At 41.0% G+C, this 6,968-nt stretch overlaps 1 non-coding gene across 1 annotated transcript; it reads right to left on the bottom strand.

Moving 5' to 3' along the window:
- Positions 1-2,351: 2,351 nt before the first annotated feature.
- LOC148551121 (small nucleolar RNA R71) lies at positions 2,352-2,455 on the bottom strand. The gene has a single exon (XR_015892569.1). It is a non-coding gene; the product is annotated as a small nucleolar RNA R71 (small nucleolar RNA).
- Between the last annotated feature and the right edge of the window lie 4,513 nt (positions 2,456-6,968).

Genomic DNA, 6,968 nt, shown 5'->3' with positions numbered 1-6,968 from the left:
TTAACGTGGACTCTAACGTGAGATCTAGGGGCACATTGGAACGTTAGTGACAATGTTAAGTGTCACTAACGTTCTCGAAGTTTGGCAAGGCCACGTTAGAAGCCACTTTAACCTAGTTAACGTGGGCTCTAACGTGAAGCAAAAAGGGGCACACTGGAACGTTAGTGACAATGTTGAGTGTCACTAACGTTCTCGAAGGTTGGCAAGGCCACGTTAGAAGTCACGTTAACCTAGTTAACGTGGGGTCTAACATGAGGCAAAGGGGTACATTGGAACGTTAGTGAAAATGTTAAGTGTCACTAACGTTCTCGAACTTATACTTTCACTAAATGTTAACACCCCTAAAGCCCTGAGCTGAAATCTCTGCCCACTTAGCACTTTCTCTCTGCAAGTAAAGCCAAGCCCAAATGAAGAAAAGAACTGCTTCAAACTCATGATCCAAAGGCCCAAGACTTGAAGAGCAAACTAGAAGCTGAGAAGAGTAGTATATATAGGAGTAGCTTTGAATTGTAAAAGGAGTTCTGGAGGCTGGGGAGAAGAAAACTACTCTCTGTATTTTACTTTCTCTGCATTTTCTAGTTTTATGATGTATTCTCCATCTTTGTTTTCATTTTCAAGAGCTATGAACAACTAAACCCCTTTCATTGGGTTAGGGAGCTCTGTTGTAATTTGATGGATCAATACTAATTTTCATTATTCTTCTTCTATCTTTTCTCTTGATTTTACTTGAAAGCTTTCGATCTTCATCCAATTGAGTAGTTATCTTGGAAGAGAAGCTATTCAAACTTGGATCTCTTTTGAACCTTGAAAGAGGAATGAAGAGATCAAGCTAGAAATACTTTCTCATGCTGGACCAAATTGGGTTTGGATGGGTATGTGACTATAACCCTCTCAATACTTGATTTGGGAAATGCATGTGGTATAATCAGTGACCATACTTCATCTCTTCTCATGAGTAATTGACCAAGGAATTGGCTATTGATCAAGATTTGAGAGATTGAATTGCAAGAAATTGTAATTCAATCACTTAAGATTGCCAAGGATATCAATGAGTGCATTGATTGAGGAAGAGATGAAAATGAACTTGATCCGGAGAATGGCAACATCTCCTAAGCCCAATGAACTCCCCATCTCTGATCTTACCCATTCTCTTTAATTTCTGCCATGTACTTTTATGAGCAAATCCCCCATTCCCATTTACAATTCTGCAATTTATGTTCAGTCATTTACTTCCAATCCTTTAATTCTAGCATTTACTTTTCTGTTATTTACATTCCCGCCATTTTATTTTCTGCAATTCTCAACCCATATTCTGGATTCGCTCAACTAGAACATTCTTCTAATTAAAGTTGCTTGATCAATCAATCCCTGTGGGATTCGACCTCACTCTATTGTGAGTTTTTACTTGACGACAAATTCGGTACACTTGCCGAAGGAAGATTTGTTGTGAGACAAGTTTTCCCCGCATAAAGTTTATGGCGCCGTTGCCGGGGATTGATTGTGCATCAACAATGATTAAATTAGGAAGATCACTAGATTGAGCATTTTTATTTTGTGAATTTCATTTTCTGTTTGAGTGATTTACTTTTTGATTTAGTTAAACTTCTTCCCTTCCCCGTCTACTCTTTTGTTCTTCTTTGTTATTTTCAATTCTGTTTGCTAACCCACTAACTGTTTGATATATTGCATCAACCACAACTAACAGTAATTCTGACACAAATACTTTCTGCACCTATCTTTTCTTGCTTGCACTTGATGGTTATATGATAGGGAGAAGAAGCGGGGCTTCAACTTCCTTCGATTCTGAACCTGAGAGGACCTTCCTTAGATTAAGGAGGGAGGCAAGAGGAAAGAAAGTGGTTGGTGCTGAGAAAGAAGAGGAATTCTTTGAAACAAACATGAAAGACAACATGGAAAACCATCATGAAGAAGAAGATCACAACCATGGGGGAGGAGGTAGAGCAAATCATGCTGGGGAGGATAGAAGAGTTTTGGGCTCTTACATCAATCCAAACCCAGGAAATTGTGGAAGTAGCATCCAAAAGCCAACAATCCATGCCAACAACTTTGAACTTAAACCACAGCTCATCACCCTTGTTCAGAACAACTGTTCGTTTGGAGGAAGTGTTCAAGAAGACCCCAATCAACATTTAACCACCTTCCTGAGAATATGTGACACAGTGAAGTCTAATGGTGTTCATCCTGACGCCTATAGACTGCTCTTATTTCCATTTTCACTCAGGGACAAGGCAGCCAAATGGCTGGAATCTTTCCCAAGGGAAAGCTTGACAACTTGGGAAGACGTGGTGAACAAATTCTTAGCAAGATTTTACCCTCCTCAACGAATCAATAGGCTGAGAGCTGAGGTCCAAACTTTCAGGTAACAAGATGGTGAGACTCTATATGAAGCATGGGAGAGGTTCAAGGACTTAACAAGGAGGTGTCCACATGACATGTTCAACGAATGGGTGCAGCTGCACATTTTTTATGAAGGGCTCTCTTATGAGTCAAAGAAGGCCGTAGACCATTCATCTGGAGGATCTTTGAACAAGAAGAAGACCATTGAGGAAGCCATAGATGTTATTGAAATAGTAGCAGAGAACGACTACTTCTATGCTTCCGAAAGAGGGAACACAAGAGGAGTAATGGAGCTAAACAATGTAGATGCTCTGTTGGCCCAAAACAAGCTCATTACCCAGTAGCTGGCTGACCTCACCAAGAAGATGGAGATAAAACAAGTAGCAGCAATCTCCACTTCATCAACAATCCAAGAAGGAGTGAATAAAGAAGCAGAGGGGAGTCAGGAGCAAGCCAACTACATTGGGAATTCACCAAGGAAAAACTATGATCCATACTCCAAGACCTACAACCCTGGATGGAGAAACCACCCAAACTTTGGGTGGAGAAGTGAGCAAGATCAAAACCAAGACCAGAGACGTTACAACTCCAACAACAATGCAGCTCACCAGCAATTCACACAGAGGACGTCTCAACACCCCCACAACAACACTTCTTCATATGCTTATCAAAACCAAAACAGCACATCTACTCCGAATCACCCATCAATTGATGACAAGCTCTCTAAGATTGAAGCCTTACTTGAAGGAATATGCCAAGAGATTCAAGAAAATAAGGTGTTCAAAGAGGAAGTGCGAGCCAATATTAAGAACCAGGGAGAGACCATTAGAAAGCTGGAATTCCAGGTGGGATATTTAGCTGAGAAGATTCCCAAACCTACCGATAGCTTTCCAAGTGACACGGAAAAAAACTCCAAGGGAGAAGCAAAGAAAGTAAGATGGGAAGATTGCAAAATGGTCACTACGAGTGATCAAGAGACTGAAGACAAGCAAGGCAAACTTTGCAAACAACCTGAAGATAACTCAACAAAGAAGGAGGATAGAGATCACCAAGGACCAAAAATCTCACAACAAGAGTTGCTGAAGCTCTATGCTCCCTTCCCTCAACTGCTCAATGGTGCTGTGGAAAAGAGAATATACTCAAGGTTCCTATACTTGTTTGCATCTCTGAATGTAAACATACCATTCATCAAGGCAATTCAACAAATGCCTGCATTCATCAAGTATATGAAGGAACTTCTTCCCAAGAAAAGCTCACTCAAAGGAGGCCAGACTATAGTGATGAACAAGGAATGTAGTGCCCTTATTCAACCTGAGTTGCCTACAAAAAGAAGAGACCTAGGGAGTTTTCACATCCCTTGTGCCATAGGTGAAACTATGTTCGATAGAGTACTATGTGATTTGGGGGCCAGCATCAACTTACTGCCTTTATCCCTGGTGAAGAGGCTGCAGATCAATGAGATAATGCCCACAGATGTAATCATCAGACTGGCTGACAAAACTCAAAAGCAAGCAATAGGAGTGGTGGAAAATGTGTTGCTAAAGGTTGGGAAGTACTTTCTCCCAACAGACTTTGTCATCCTAGACATGGAAGAGAGTCACGCTCACCCAATCATATTGGGAAGACCATTCCTAGCTACAGCCAGAGCACTTATCGATGTAGAGAAAGGGGAGCTAATATTGAGAATCCATGATGAACGACTCAGCTTCAATGTCTTCAAACTCTCACAAGAAATAGATCAAGAGGACAAGGAACTAAGCACAAATGATAATGAGACACTGAAGGAGGGAACAAGCACTGAAGCACAGCCAGTTCATTCTGAGATCCCCTTAATAGATAAACAAGGAAAACAGCAATTGCCACAGCTCAAGAAAAAGTTGGAGGAACCTAAACCTCTAGAGGCAGGTGAAGACAGCATCACAACTCCTTGGAAAAAAGAGGTCACCAAGGGGAAGGCAACCTCAAAAGAAACAAAGAAGAAGGTACCAAGGAGATGGAGGAACAAGAAGATCCCTACGGAAGACTTCTCTCCAGGGGATAGAGTTGTCTCAGCTTACTTCCCGGATATTCCCCCTAATCTCCCTACTGTACCATCTCAGTTACCTAAGGTCTTCACTATCAACAGAGTTCTTTTCCCTGGAACATGTGGAGATCATTGATCCAACCAATGGATACAAGTCCACAGCAAGAGGGGAGGACTTTAAGCACTACCAACCACCCTGATGAAGGAAAAACGTCGAGCTAGCGACGATAAAAGAGCGCTCTGTTGGGAGGCAACCCAACCTCAGGTAGTTTCACTTTCATCTTTATTTCAATAAAAATCACAAGTCGTTTCCCCTGTATTGTAAGGAGCTAAGTTGGGTGTTCCACACCAGAATAATCCAAGAGTGATGGTGTAATTCTAAGTTTGGTGTTCCACCAAAGGACATTGGTTAGAATTACACTCCACTCCAGAAGAGCATTGCTAGCTCCATCCAATAAAGAGAAACCACTTAGATGTAGTTAGACTATAGGTGATCATTGCTTTGTTGACAATAAGATATGGGGTTCTCTGCATATGTGCAATGTTTGCACTGGGCAAGGAACTAAGTTTGGTGTTCACATACCAAATTGAGTTCAAAAAGCACCAGCATACATGCAAGCTAACTATGTCTCAAGTGCTTTGGGAACAAGCAACTTCCAGTCACCCTGCAGGAATCTTATGAGGAAATGGTGCACCTCTATCCAAAGAAGCGAGGCAGCCAAAAACTAGGATGATGACAAAGAGAGAGAGCAACCAGAAATCATCACCCGAAGGTTGTATTGTTACTTAATTCCATTGTACGCAGAATGGTTGAAAGTTGGAAGTCCGAATGCACTTTTGATTTTTGGCTACTTGTAGTTGAATTTTTTCTGTCTTTTAAGTTCTGAGTAGGTCTGTGTGCTAGTCTTTATGTCACTGCATCCTTACTTAACTTACTTGTATGCTTGTTCCTTTTGAATTAAATGAAGAGAGAATGATTGTTTTTAAAAGACCAGAGTAGAGTTCATAATGTGGAAGTGCATTCATGAATCTTTGGGGTAGTTATAAGTTAGCTAAGTTAGTTCAACCACAAGGCTAGGAGGACAACTATCTAACTTGAATACTTTGCTTTGGATATACCCATGAGACTAAGTTAATGACAAGATCCTAATAAGAGAAAAGGGAAAGTTAATGGAAGTGAAAAACAAAAGAAAAAGAGTAAGCAATAAGGCTAGGCACCAATGGTTTGGACCTTGAGACAAGTGTCTGTGGTGCTCCTGTGTGAGGGATCTACTTGGATGAATAAGCTCTCAGGGGTGCTTTATCACTTGGTAACTTGGGTTAACTAACCCAGGATTATCAGCTGAAAATCCACTATCAAGAGTAACCCTCACTACAAAGCATTTAGTAACCCAAAGAGGTGCTGGACACCAAGGTCTCAAGAAAAGAAAATAAGTAAACTATATGCCTGTGGTGTGTATGTATGGGGGAGAGACTTGAGGGAGTAAGTCCTTAGGGGTGCTTCAACACCTAGCACCTTGAACCAACTGGTTCGGGAGTGTTGGCTGAAAGCTTATCTTAAAGAGTTGCCCCCTTACAGAGCACTTAGCTTAAATAACACAAATAACCCTTGAAATAACAATAAAAGGATCAATGAATAAAAGTCTCATGGGATATAGACAAAGTAAGTGTTTAGGGACATGATAAAGGTCTGAAAGCCAGTAATGGAATGAACCTAAGTTGCTATGCATGAAACCACCATAAAATCAGTAACATGACTTCCACAAGAATGACTCATTCCTCTGGATATTCCATTCATCATTCTCTTGTTCCAGTACTTGCTTAGGGACAAGCAAGCTTTAAGTTTGGTGTTGTGATGCCAGGGCATCTTGGCCAGTTTCACTGACCTTTTCTTTACTGTTTTTAGATTAGTTTCATGCATTTCCTTAGGAAATAAGCTAGTTTTAGGTAGATATTCACTTACACCTTGATTCAAGCATACATTGTGCATTTTACATTATTTCATGAGGATTTTGCATAAGTTTAGTGACAAATTGTATGTTGCATTGCCCATGACTTGGACTAGAACTTTGATGCATTTTATTGCTTGACTTCAGGACCAAAGGAAGCAAGGAAAGGGAGGAAACTTGCAAGGTTAATGAGAAAAGTGATTACCAATGACACTCTCAAAGCCATCATTGCCCACGTTAAGAGTCACGTTAACTAAGTTAATGTAAACTCTAACGTGGAAAAGGGAAGTTGAACCAACGTTAGTGACACTTAACATTGTCACTAACGTTGGCAAACACTCATGAGTGGCCACGTTAGAGCCCACGTTAACCTAGTTAACGTGGCCTCTAACGTTAAAGGGGGAAGAGAAGCCAACGTTAGTGACATTCAACATTTTCACTAACGTTGGCCTAAGGATGCAACACACCACGTTAACTCCCACGTTAACTTGGTTAACGTGGGAGCTAACGTAAGAAGTGAGAGTTGTCGACAACGTTAGTGACACTCAACATTGTCACTAACTTTGGAAGCAACCACACAACCCCCCAAGGAGCCACGTTAACTTCCACGTTAACTTAGTTAACGTGGAAGCTAACGA

This window comes from Arachis ipaensis, chromosome B7, assembly GCF_059453495.1.
Source record: "Arachis ipaensis isolate K30076 ecotype BB chromosome B7, ASM5945349v1, whole genome shotgun sequence".
NCBI classification, from domain to species: domain Eukaryota; kingdom Viridiplantae; phylum Streptophyta; class Magnoliopsida; order Fabales; family Fabaceae; genus Arachis; species Arachis ipaensis.
Note: the sequence above shows the minus strand (reverse complement) of the source record. Positions and strands in the feature narration are given on the sequence as shown.